Source organism: Lissotriton vulgaris, chromosome 5, assembly GCF_964263255.1.
Source record: "Lissotriton vulgaris chromosome 5, aLisVul1.2, whole genome shotgun sequence".
In the NCBI taxonomy this organism is placed as follows: domain Eukaryota; kingdom Metazoa; phylum Chordata; class Amphibia; order Caudata; family Salamandridae; genus Lissotriton; species Lissotriton vulgaris.
This window is the reverse complement of record NC_141693.1, coordinates 110,473,456-110,487,425: the sequence shown is the minus strand read 5'-3', so window position 1 is coordinate 110,487,425 and position 13,970 is coordinate 110,473,456. Positions and strand designations below refer to the sequence as shown.

General features: G+C 49.4%; 1 pseudogene; it reads right to left on the bottom strand.

Annotated features, from left to right (window-relative positions):
- Nucleotides 1-3,561: 3,561 nt before the first annotated feature.
- Nucleotides 3,562-3,676, bottom strand: LOC147710319 (U2 spliceosomal RNA; annotated as a pseudogene).
- Between the last annotated feature and the right edge of the window lie 10,294 nt (nucleotides 3,677-13,970).

The following is a 13,970-nucleotide window of genomic DNA, read 5'->3' as shown; positions in this document are numbered from 1 at the left end:
CCTTTCCTCACAAGACCTCTGTGACAAACTCAGCACCTTTTTCCACCACAAAATCAAGAGCATCTACGACAACTTTGACGAAGACAACCAACACACTGAAACCTCCCCAACCACCCCTGACACCCGAAAACCAGCCATTGACAACTAGACAGCCCTCACCACTGAAGACACACTGAAGACAATGAAACCAATCCACTCAGGGGCCCCCACTGACCCCTACCTCCACCACATCTTCAACAGAGCCGCTGACACCATCGCACCCATGTTCCGCCACACCATCAACCGCTCCCTGGCAACCACATCATTCCCTGATGACTGGAAGCATGCCGAGGTCAACCCCCTCCTGAAGAAACCCTCGGCGGACCCCACAGATCTCAAAAACTGTAGACCCATCTACCTGCTCCCATTCCAAGCGAAAGTCATTGAGAAAGCCATCAACAGCCAACTCGCCTCATTCATCGAAGATCACAAAATTCTCGATTCCTCCCAATCCGGCTTCTGAAAAAACCACAGTACGATAATCGCCCTCTTCGCCGCAACAGACGGCATCCGCACCCTACTGGACAAAGAAGAAAAAGTAGCACTCATCCTCCTCGACCTCTCAGCGGCGTTCGACACAGTCTCTCACCCCACCCGAATACGCAGATTCCACGACACAGGAATCCAGGACAAGGCTATCGACTGGATCCGCTCCTTCCTGTCCGGCAGAACGCAGCAGGTCAGACCCCCCTTTCCTCTCAGACCCTATACCTACCACCTGCGGAGTCCCCCAGGGCTCCTCCCTCAGCCCGACGCTCTTCAACGTCTACATGGCTCCACTCGCCCCCATCGTCAGAACCTACGGGCTCAACATTGTATCATACACAGATGACACCCAACTCATCCTCTCTCTATCCATCGAACCCAACCCCGCCAGACACAACTTTCGAAAGGCATAGAAGCTGTTGCCAAATGGATGAAAAACAGCTGCCTAGAAACAAAACAGAAGTACTCATCATTGGCCCAAACCCAGACTCCCGAAGCGACACCTGGTGGCCCCCCGCCCTCGATAACCCGTCAACCCCCACGAACCACAAACGCAACCTGGTAATCATCCTGGACTCCGAGCTCAAAATGGACCATCAGATCAACTCCGTCTCGTCTTCCTGCTTCCACACCATCCGCCTCCTTCGTAAGACCTTCAAATGGATCCCCCTCGAACACAGAAAGACCATCACTCATGCCCTGGTCACCAGCAGACTCGACTACGGCAACGCACTCTACGCCGGAATAAACACAAACTCACCCACAGGCTACAGAACATCAAGAACGCCGGCGCAAGACTGATCCTCAACCTGACAAAACACTGCCACATCTCCCAGCACCTGTGCACACTCCACTGGCGAGAATCACCTTCAAGATACTCACCTACGCACACAAGGCCCTCCCCGGCACCGGACCAGCATACCTGAACAGCTGACTCAAATTCCACGCACCCCAAAGGACCCTACGATCAGCCCAGCTTTCCTACGGCGTGGTCCCCTGCACCAGAAAGACCATATTGGGAGGCTGCACTTTCCCCTTCCTCGCAGTCTAAGCCTGGAACGCCCTTCCGCTCCACCTTAGACAGACAACATTGCTCCCCATCTTCGCAAGAAACCTCAAAACCTGGCTCTTGACAGACCACCTCCTTAATATATTGTACCTGCACCCCCGCTCCCCCCAGCGCCTTGAAACCCTCACGGGAGAGTAGTCGTGCTTAACAAACCCGATTGATTGATTGATTGATTGTCTGATCACTGGTGCAGTAACCCCTATGCCCCTGTGCCAGACATCAGACAAATGTATTGCCCAAGGTTGCTTTTTGGCGCTCGCTTGCAGCAAGTGTTAGCCTTGTTTATCAACCCAATAATAAGCTTTTATTCACTAATAGTATAATAAAAAAGAATCAGGAAAAAGGAGGGCAGATTCCCAACACCCACAATGGCGGGCTGCCACTGTTTGTACTTAATTCTATCTCAAGCTCCCTAACACACTCTAATGTCAAAAAAGTCTTCGTCAGAGAAACCAGTCACCAGGTAGACCCCTGAAGGAGCAAAGATCTTCAAGGACTCATTGGTCCCTCTGAATGCCAGGGTAATTCTATATACCAGCGGCAGGCACGAGCTGAGGAAAATGAGGTAAATCTGGCCTGACTATGACCAACTCTGGAAGCTTTCTGATCTTCCTCTTTCACTCAAATAAACCAATTATGAGTAAACTGTCATAAATATCTTCTATTTAAAATTAGGCCTGGGTGGAGTTCTGCTCCGTGGAACTCCATGAAGTGCCCAAAGAAATTTGCCTTGCTCCACGGAGTTCCGCGTCTGGTGGAGTGTGGCAAATCTCACTGCTCGCATTAATTTTTAGCACCGGGAGTTTGTCCCGTGCTGTAAAATCAGCATGAACTTCACTACGTATCACGCCAGAGGGCGCTGCTTCTTTTTGCCGCTCAAGTAGATATCCTACTTGAGCGGCAGCTTATCCGACACGTGCGGCAGATGTCTCCACGCAAGCGGTCGTGAGCTGCTGCAACCACCCACATGGCGAAATCTCGCCAGGAGGAAGTCTAGCACATGATTTTTCTCGCTTGCACTCACCAACTTAACGTAGGCAAGCCATGCGAGAGAAAAAACTCCACTCTGCGTCACTTAGAACAGTTTTGCGGAACTCCGCGCTCTGCGTGGAGTGGGCAAAACTCTGAGAACTCCGCCAGTTGAGCAGATTTCTTCGATCACCCCTATTTAGAATAATTTCAAACGTGGTGCTTAGTCCTAAGATGGTAATAAGATTTGTAATAGAATTAGTAACTTTTAATATTGCCATACATGCTTTCCTTCCCACTTATTACTCCAGCGGTGCGGCATTGTTTTTATTCATATACCTCTTTAAATGTATAGTAAGTACAATATTCATTGCATTCGCCTTTTATCAAAGAGACCTTTGTTGGCAGTGAGTGCCAGGGCAGCCAATCTGAGGGACTGGAAGACCAGAAGCAGACTCTTAACCCGCAGCCGAGTGTGTATTATTGCTTTTATAGGTCATTGGTTTTTTCATGCCTACTGTGGTGTTCAACAGTAACTCAAACAGATGGCAAGATGACAACCACAGAAAAAAGGTCTACAGCAACAGGATGTCATATCATAACATGACATAAAGGAAGTACTTTGGGGTAGGAGTCTTATTGCTCAATTTCCGTGCAATAAAAATATGTTCTAAACCAGGTTTCAATACTTGAACAAACATTGTTCGATCCTGAGAAATCACTTTATCTTCATAGGCATCGATCGTAAATATGTATAAAACTAATATAGATATGTGTGATGTAAAAACAACACTGCCATCTAGCAATGTTACAATTACATTTTATCATCTCCCCTGTCTATAATTTCTTGGTTCCTGTAATCCACAACAAGTAATCGGCGGGGGCTACTGATGACGTGTAGTACAGCCACAGCAGTATGTGGAAGCCGCGGCGAGGCTCTGATACAGTACAGCTCCCTGACCTCTGGTTATATTTTATGAAGGCCCTGCCTGGCACTTTGCTGATCACCGCAGTGAAGCTCCATTTTAATGGAACATCTTGCTGTAGGTCGTTGTATTAAACTGATAAGAACAGATACTATACTTGATCTTAGCCAAAAGGCCGAGAAGCAATCTGTAGGTCGTTGTATGTAAATAGTTTGGGGGCTTGTGAGTGTGTGTGTGATTCGTTGCATGCTTGGGGCTCAGCTGCATGTTTATTTTGAACAGCCAGACCGACATGTAGGTGCTGGTTTCCCTATTTGCTGCCTAAAGTGTGTTTGTGCTGCACACTGTTGATTGGGAGAACGTGTGGGTAACCAAGACCTCCAATATATATCTGAGGATTGGGTGCATGCTGTCTCAACAGCCTGTCATGCTCCTGCTGCTGATTACCTATAGCAGACTTAAAAGTTTGTCTTGTACTAAATAGTTTGTTTTGTTTTTGATCAACTCTTTTTTATTGAAAACAAGGTATGATTTATAGGTAATTCCGTTACATGCAGATTGGCAATAGATGTTACATTGCAAGTGGTACATTGAAGTGTACATGTCTCGAAATAAAGTGACAAATCCAATTGTACATACTTAAGTCACACTGATAATATCCTCTCTTGACCTAGGAGGTTCAAAGATCTTCCCCGTGTGGACATTCCATTGCCCCCATATTTGTGTCCATTTGTTTGGGCACCCCCTAGCATCGTAAATGGACTTTACCGTGACCATACACCAGTCCATATCTTTGCCCCATTCTGTTATACTCGGTGGGTTCTTAGCCCTCCACAATCGTGCAATGTTCCTTTTGCCATCATCAGCCCCAAGGTAACCCATGTTGGTTCCCTGGAGTTCAGGTCAGTTGGGCCCCTTATATTCAGGATGACCAGTTTAATATTGCAATGAATCTGTTGCCCCAAGGCTTCCTCCATCAGGCGCACAACCACTTTCCAGTAACTCTGGATCACTGCGCACTCCCAGAGTGTATGAATAAAAGTTCCCTCCTGCCCACATTGTCGCACACAGCCACCATCTGAACTGTAACCCATGATAACCATCAGGGGCCCTGACAGGTAGGATCTATAGAGAAGCTTTAGCTGCACCAGACGGAGCCTGGAGGAGATGGCCACCTCCCGAGGAGAGGCCACCGCCGCCAGCCACTCCTCATCTTCCAAACCCGCCACATCGTGGTCCCATTTAGCCCTCAAGCGGGTCAGGGGATCTGTCATGTTGTTGATCAGCTTTTTGTAAATTAGTGATATGGCCTTCTCCAGTAGGTCTCGGTCCAAAATTCTGTCTTCAAGTGAGGAGGACTCAGGGAGTACACTACCCTTAGGAAGAACCGCAAGCAAGGCATGCCCAATTTGGAGATATCTGAAATATTCAGGCTGGGCTAGCTAGTATTCTTGCTGCAGCCGGGAAAAAGGGACCATCTGACTTCCACAAATCACCCACCATGGAGATACCTATGAGATCCCACCTATCGAACCCCTTTTGATTAGATCAGTCTACCCAATTGCTCACTGTGCCCGAGTGGCGTGTCATATGTGAGTTTTCCTTCCCTTCCCAAGCTTTTAGTAGCCACTTTCCACACATGTGCCGCCTGCCCAATCGGACCAGTCAGAGCTGGCTTCAAAGACTGAACATATAGAGTGCCCTCAAAGCTGCCATCCGGGAGGAGCCACCGGTTGATCTGAAAGACAATACAGTTGAGTTCCTTAAAGTACCAGGAGCTGACAGAGAGCGGAGTGTTTTGCAGCGCATACAAGAATCTGGGAAGGGATCTCATTTTGAACAGGGCAGCGCCCCCCAAAAGTGACAACGGAAGTGATTTCTAGTGTTGAACATCTGATTTAAGACGCACTAGAGGTGGCAGGAGATTTACAATTGTAAAATCTGGATAAAACTTTAGAGACCCATATCCCCAGGTATTAGAAGCCATTAGTAGCTTCCGTCAATTAGCAGCATCGAGGGAGTGAAGACCGCTTGCCATAAAGGACATAGAGCACTGATTTAGACCAATTTATGGAATAGCCCGCAAACCTACCAAACACATGAAATATGTCCTGGACCTCATTGAGGGATGCAGCCGGGGAGGCTAAATAGAGCAAAATATAATTTGCATATAGCGAAATGCGGTCCTCCCATCCAGACGTTCATTTAAGGCCCCTTATGATGGTGTCCTGGCGGACCCACATTACCAGAGGCTCAAGCGCCAAGGCGAAGAGAATAGTTTGTTTTGTGAGGTTGTGTGTCTCTGCCCAGTTGTATTTACGTGGAGGCAGGTTCACTGTATCCTGGGGTGCTCAAGGATGGACCAATCCATACTTGGGGGTTCCAGCAGTGCAGACAGCTGTTTTATATTGGAAGCTGCTCTCCCTGCAGTTCTCTCTCCTGTTTCCCCACCTGACCAGTTCTTTGATTGGCTGTTAGGTGCTATGCCACCCTCTTTCCTCACCGCGGTTCCAAAGTGGAGGCTTCGCCCTGTCATGTGACCTCCTGTGATCACACCGAGGTCTATCGTAGCATGCCTTCCATACCTATTGAACCTTCCTCGCAAGGTGTCCAGCCAGTTTGTTTTAGTAAAGACTGGCTCGTTCACCAGTCTTCCTGTGGCATCTTCCCTGTTTGGGGTTGTTACGGCCTGGAAAGGGTAATGGGTCAGAACCTTTGCCTCGTGCTCAGAACCCTAGCCTCCCACCCCCTTTAATTACCCAAGGACTTTCCTTCCCCTTGGTTTCCCAGGAGGCTGCACTACCAATAGTAGCTCCTACCTGCCAAATGGAGTAATTCCGGGCAGGCCTCTGACTCTTCAGCTTAGCATGCTGGACCGTCCATAGTATGTTCTCGTGGGCTTTCAACGTGCCTCGCTGAATGACCTTTCACTGCTAGCTTAACGCTGGTCTCAGGGTCTAGCCTGTGTCGCTCCTATGGGGTACGTAGGTGGTAATTGTCGGTGGCATGGCAGTGCACGTAGAGCTGAGCTTTACCAACTCGGGACTGACTTCATCTATAACTCTCTAGGAGTTTTAGTAGGGCTTTCTGGTATAGGGCATCCCCTGCACTCCAAGTCGGTGCATGCTGTGTGACACTGAATATCTAAAAAATGTTTGCAATAAGTCCAAATGTTCTCAGTTTGCTCTCAGACAAATATAAATACAAATATACAGCATAATATTGCTAAAGGCTTTTGCGATGTAATTGATTGCTTCTTAATTGTGTTCAAATATTAACTTTCTTCCAAATGCTGTAGGAATCAGAATTTAGAGGTCCTTGTGACCATTCTGCTGCTGAAAGGTTCCAAGGTTATCTGGGGGTGCAACACCTGCCCCCTCACTTCCTCGAGTGACGAGGTGTTGGGACACGGCTTCTGGACTCTCCTTTCCTTCCATTCCTGGCCAGCTGCGCGCCCCGGCCCACCAGGCTCGGGCTGGGAGCATTTGTCCCCGTGTCCATGTATCTTACTTTTCTCCTGATCCCTTCGGATGCTTCTGGGCTCGGAGCCGCTCTCCCCGTCCACTCCTCGCCCATCCTTTCACCCTTAGTTCATCGTCATTACAGTGATGACGTGCTGGCAGGCCTCCCGATATTGAACAGGGCTACTGAATCGGTGCCATTTAAATGAACTGCTGCTTGTCAGAGGCCCGGCCCTTGGAATTGATGCCCCTGCCGCGGAGGAGGGGCACCCGGACCCGGATTCCATGCCGCGCTGCTGACAAATGCGCCCTTTACGACCCTTATCCATTCCTCGCTCTTGCGCCGCGAATGTGCTGATGGCGCAGAGTTGTCGGGCGAGGGCAGGGCCTGCCCTCCCACTTTCATTCATCACCTGTCCGGCTTCTCTTTTGGTTCCCATAAAAATGTGACGCGCGCCTGGCAGGCTGGAGATGCTCCCGGGTCCTTGCCTCGCGCTGTCTTGCACTCAGTGACATCCCCATCACTCACTGCGCGCGCAGTGACAGGGCGCGCCCGGGAGCCACCCCGCGGGCCGCGCTTCTCCCCGAACTGGCTGGCATACGACTGACCCTGTCAGAGTCGGACCTCTGCAGCTTCATGCGTTCCAGGGGTGCGACCGCCATTAGAGTCACTTAGGGGGTAGCAACTCATAACCCCGGCGTGACCTTGATACCCGGGCCCACCCCTTATCTCATGGGTCATGAAGGAAGTGGCAAAAACAGTGCTTGAAGCATCTTCTATGTGACGTAGTCCCCTTAACGTGCGTTTCCCAAAGCCTGAACAACACCTAGGGGGTTATTGGGGAGCGAAGGATGGGAAAGTGTTCAGCCACGTGATGTCACCAAAAGATTTGTGATGTCACCACCATTACCAGTGGCATTTTGGTGAATGCGCTCCCTTGATGACCATGCTCGCCAAACTGAGATGTACTCTCTAATTAAATGTATTGCACCTCTGCTGGCTGAGAAGTGCAGGTACTCCCCCTGTCCAAATAAGGAAGCACAGATACCCTATATCGGAGTATCTGTTTACTTATGAGAAGTGCTGGTACTCTCCAGTTAAAAGTATTGCACCTCTGCTGAGAAGTGAAGGCCCTCTCCCTCTCCAAGTAAAGAAGTGCAGGTACCCTATACCGGGGTGTCTGTTTACTTCCGAGAAGTGCAGGTACCCTTCAGTTAAAAAGCATTACACATATGCTAGCAAGTGCAGGTACTGTACCTCTCCAAGTAAAGAAGTGCAGGTACCCTATACCGGGGTGTCTGTTTACTTCTGAGAAGTGCATGTACTCTCCAGTTAAAAGTATTGCACCTCTGCTGAGAAGTGAAGACCCTCTCCAAGTAAAGAAGTGCAGGTACCCTATACCGGGGTGTCTGTTTACTTCTGAGAAGTGCAGGTACTCTCCAGATAAAAGTATTGCACCTCTGCTGAGAAGTGAAGGCCCTCTCCAAGTAAAGAAGTGCAGGAACCCTATACCGGGGTGTCTGTTTACGTCTGAGAAGTGCAGGTACTCTCCAGTTAAAAGTATTGCACCTCTGCTGAGAAGTGAAGGCTCTCTGCCTCTCCGAGTAAAGAAGTGCAGGTACCCTATACCGGGGTGTCTGTTTACTTCCGAGAAGTGCAGGTACCCTTCAGTTAAAAAGCATTACACATCTGCTACAAGTGCAGGTACTGTACCTCTCCAAGTAAAGAAGTGCAGGTACCCTATACCAGGGTGTCTGTTTACTTCTGAAAAGTGCAGGTACTCTCCAGTTAAAAGTATTGCACCTCTGCTGAGAAGTGAAGGCCCTCTCCAAGTAAAGAAGTGCAGGTACCCTATACCGGGGTGTCTGTTTACATCTGAGAAGTGCAGGTACCCTTCAGTTAAAAAGCATTACACATCTGCTAACAAGTGCAGGTACTGTACCTCTCCAAGTAAAGAAGTGAGGGTACCCTATACCAGGGTGTCTGTTTACTTCTGAGAAGTGCAGGTACTCTCCAGTTAAAAGTATTGCACCTCTGCTGAGAAGTGAAGGCCCTCTCCAAGTAAAGAAGTGCAGGTACCCTATACCAGGGTGTCTGTTTACTTCTGAGAAGTGCAGGTACCCTTCAGTTAAAAAGCATTACACATCTGCTAACAAGTGCAGGTACTGTACCTCTCCAAGTAAAGAAGTGAGGGTACCCTATACAAGGGTGTCTGTTTACTTCTGAGAAGTGCTTGTACCCTTCAGTTAAAAAGCATTGCACATCTGTAACAAGTGCAAGTACTCTACCTCTCCAAGTAAAGAAGTGCAGGTACCCTATACCAGGGTGTCTGTTTACTTCTGAGAAGTACAGGTACTTTATAATTAAAAGTGTTGCACCCTGCTGAGAAGTGCAGCTACTCTCCCTCTTCAAATAAAGTAGGTAGATACCCTATACCAAGGTTTTTGTTTACTTCTGAGAAGTGCTGGTACCCTCTAGTTAAAAAGCATTCCACCTCTGTAACAAGTGTAGGTACTCTACCTTTCCAAATTAAGAAGTGCAGGTACCTAATACCAGAGTATCTGTTTACTTCAGAGAAGTGCTAGCACTCTCCAGTTAAAAGCATTGCACTTCTGATAAGAAGTGCATGTACTCTCCAAATAAAGAAGTGCAGGTACCCTATACCAGGGCAGAGTATCTGTTTACTTCTGTGAAGTGCTGCTTCTCTCCATGTAAAGTAAATCGAACAGGAGTAAACCCGTAATCCCAGTTGAGACCGAGCGTATATAGTAACAATAGAACAATGTCTCAACCGGAGTGTCATATAAGGGGACAGAGTATCGTGTGGATTAATCACAAAGCAACAAGGGCTAAACGGGAGACCAAGTAGGGGTGAAAGGTTTGTTATTTGCAAATAGGAGCACAACGGACAACTAAATTTGCAGTAACCATAACAAGCAATTGTGCACTGGAAGTGTTTACAGTGAATAAACGGCTCAGTGACACAAGTGATAAGGGAACAACGTGAGGCGGCGGTAATGAAAATTAGTGGATCAAACAAAAATATTTACAATCTTAAAACATGATTTCATTATTTGCGAAATGACTATAAAGAGAGCCGCGGATAGCCTTGTGGAGTGGACGGCGTTTCAACTAACCCTGGGCGAAGCACTATGCTACGCTCGCGTAGTTTGCAAAGTTTGTGCAACTCCGCACTATGCGAGCTGCACGTAGCACAGTGCGAACACGCGTAGTGCAGCGTAGCGTAGTGCAGCAGTCATTTTTTGCTTGTTCGCGGTACTCAATGTCATGTTTGCGACCGCGAGCAAGCAAAATGACATCTCGGCGAGATTCTTAACGCAGGGAGGTAAGGTTTCTCATTGCGAGTGGTTGCGCATGCTCGCGACTGCTTGCGATGAGAAACTACCAGTTCGCGTTGAGAAAGCTGCCGCTCAAGTAAAAATCTACTCGAGCAGCAGAAAACTACAGCTCACACTGTGCAAGATGCCGTTTTCAATGATTGCACAGTGCCGGATGCTTGTCCGCACTGTGCAATCATTGAAAACGCATCTTACACAGTGCGAACATGCTACTACGCAGCTCGCGTAGTGCTACGTGAAGTTTGCATAGTGCGAAGTGAACTTCGCGTAGCTTTGCGTAGCGCTACTTCGCAAAATACGCCCACCCTTAGTTTCAACCTCTTAAACTTGAGGTCATCATCAGGACGATGGTTACATGAATAGTAGTGTGCTCTATAGGATCAAGAGGGAAGGAAGTCAGATGGAGTAAAACCAGACACAGAAAGGAGGTTGGTGCAGGGTAGGCGTGGGGGAAGGAGAGGAGGGGCGGGGAAGGTGGTCAGTGGGAGGAGAAGGGGCGAAGGAAAGAAAAAAGCCGGGGTGGGGGGAAGGGGGGAAGGGGGAAAGAGGGGGAGGAAAGCAAGGGTGGGGCGAAGAGGGTGGGGGGGTGGTGGTGACATGGGGGGTGGAGAGAAAGAAGGCGGGGGAAAGGGGGGGTAGGGGGAGAGAAGGAGGGGAATAGGTGGAGAAGAGGAGGGGGTGCGGTTGAAGTGTGAGGGGGGTGGGTGGGCGCAGGGGGGGCGAGTGTTGAGGAAAAGTGGTTACCTGGAGGCACTTTGGAGAAATGAAGAAGGTAAGGGAGAAATGCCTCTTGCGTAGGGCTCGCAGGCGTGTAGTTACTGCAGGGGGTGGCAGTTTAATGGCCTGCCCGAGATCTAAAGGGTAGAGGATGAAGACCGGGAGTGAAATTGGGGAGGGGTTAGTGACAGGGGCACTCGTAAGAAACCTAGCAAGGCGCAAGGAGCTTACCGCTGTTGGATGCCAGGTCCACGGCAGGGGGTGGCGTCGCGGACTGTAAGGTCACGCTCTGGAATAGAAGGATTTAAGTCAGGGAGGCCCAAAGGTTACTTGAGTAAAGTGATGGCATGTCTGCGGGCAGCCAATGCCACATATCTTACCTTGTAACTGAATTGCGGCGTGAAGACTAGAGCAGCGGCGTGTTATCCAGCCGGTCCTGGAGGGTCAGGTGAGCCTGCGGCAGTCCAGGCAGGGGGAGTGTCAGCCATAAACAACTTAAATGGCAATACGAATAGAGTCATCAAACCCGCAGACAAGAATGGTGGCATAGTGGTGATGGACCATGAAAAATATGATGGTGAGATTCTTCGCCAACTGGACAACACCACACACTACCGTAAATTGCCTTCAGATCCAGTCACCTCCATCTGTGACAAAATACTCACCCTTGCCTCCCATGCACTACACACCGGTATCATCAACAAGAAAGAACACAATTTCCTCAATAACCCTTATCCTAGAACCCCAGTGATTTACACCCTACCCAAAATCCATGAAAACCCATCCACACCACCTGGTCGACCTATTGTTTCTGGATGTGGTTCCATTTTGGAGCCTGTGGGCAAATACATCGATGCCATCCTCAAGGAGTTTGTCCCACTCACAGATACGTTTGTAAAAGACAGTACCCACCTGATTAATAATCCTGAAAAGGATCTCCCATTCAGCCCCGCCACTGACCTCATGGCAGGCCTTGATATAGAATCATCGGTACAAAAGGGGGGTGGTGATGGACGGAGCATCTGAACCAATCAAACACTCACACCCAGTCAAAAGATCTGGGTTTGATCCATCACCGTTCTTTAGCCCACTCTGCCACCCCAGTTCAGACATGGCTATATGCAAATCAGTCTGACCCTGTGCCTCATGGGAACAGTCCAGCCCGAACTGCCACGCCATGCCTTCCCTGGACCGGAAACAAGCTTCCGAGGACCGGTTTCTGGCATTCCAGCCGTCTTCAGCCCGGCTTGCTTGAATTCAGTGGCAAAGTGAGCAAGGGACTCACGTCTGAGCATACCCTGCCACACTTATTGCGACCAAAAGCGGTACAAAAGGGGGGTGGTGATGGACGGAGCATCTGAACCAATCAAACACTCACACCCAGTCAAAAGATCTGGGTTTGATCCATCACCGTTCTTTAGCCCACTCTGCCACACCAGTTCAGACATGGCTATATGCAAATCAGTCTGACCCTGTGCCTCATGGGAACAGTCCAGCCCGAACTGCCAAGCCGTGCCTTCCCTGGACCGGAAACAAGCTTCCGAGGACCGGTTTCTGGCATTCCAGCCGTCTTCAGCCCGGCTTGCTTGAATCCAGTGGCAAAGTGAGCAAGGGACTCACGTCTGAGCATACCCTGCCGCACTTATGGCGGCCAAAAGCGGTACAAAAGAGGGGTGGTGATGGACGGAGCATCTGAACCAATCAAACACTCATACCCAGTCAAAAGATCTGGGTTTGATCCATCACCGTTCTTTAGCCCACTCTGCCACCCCAGTTCAGACATGGCTATATGCAAATCAGTCTGACCCTGTGCCTCGCTTGGCAGTTCGGGCTGGACTGTTCCCATGAGGCACAGGGTCAGACTGATTTGCATATAGCCATGTCTGAACTGGGGTGGCAGAGTGGGCTAAAGAACGGTGATGGATTAAACCCAGATCTTTTGACTGGGTGTGAGTGTTTGATTGATTCAGATGCTCCGTCCATCACCACCCTCTTTTGTATTGATATAGAATCATTGCACACCAACATTCACCAGACAGAAGGCCTGGCCGTGATTGAACATTTGCTGGACACTCGCTCTAGACCCATGCACATCCCCACTGACTTCTTGATTGAACTTCTACACATTGCATTGACCAATAATTCTATCTCCTGATCGAGGGAGTCTCCATGGGCAATTGCTTCACCCGCAATTTTGCGATTCTTTACGTCCATCACCTAGAATCTACCCTCATTTTATCTCTCCAGAACCCTTTTTTGAACAGCATTATTTTATCGCATCCCTACATAGATGACATCCTTCTCCTGTAGGGTGGTCAACATGATGATCTATCCTCTTTTGTCACATGGCTCAATAATATCCAACCCCATCTCACCTTCACCTCAGATATCAGAAAGAATGACTTACCCTTCCTTGACCTCACATTTCACGTAATTCACTCCCGCTCTTCATCCTCTACCCTTTAGATCTCGGGGAGGCCATTATACTGCCGCCCCCTGCAGTGACTACACACCTGCGAGCCCTACGCAAGAGGCATTGCAGCCTTGCCTTCTTCATTTCTCCAAAGTGCCTCCAGGTAACCACTTTTTCTCATCACTCGCCCCCCCCATGCCCACCCGCCCCCTCACACTTCAACCCCACCCACTCCTCTTCCCCTCCGCTTCCCCTCCTTCTCTCCCCCAGCCCCCCTTTCCTCCACCTTCTTTTTCTCCACCCCCCCTCTGCCACCACCACCCCCAACCCCTTCTCCCCATCCTTTCTTTCCTCCACCCTCTACCCTTTCTCCCCCGCTTTTTCCTTTCCTTTGCCTCCTCTCCACCCACCGACCACCTTCCCTGCCCCTCCTCTCCTTCCCAACGCCTCCCCTGCACCACCCTCCTTTCTGTGTCTGGTTTTACTCCATCTCACTTCCTTCCCTCTTGATCCTCTAGAGCACACTCCTA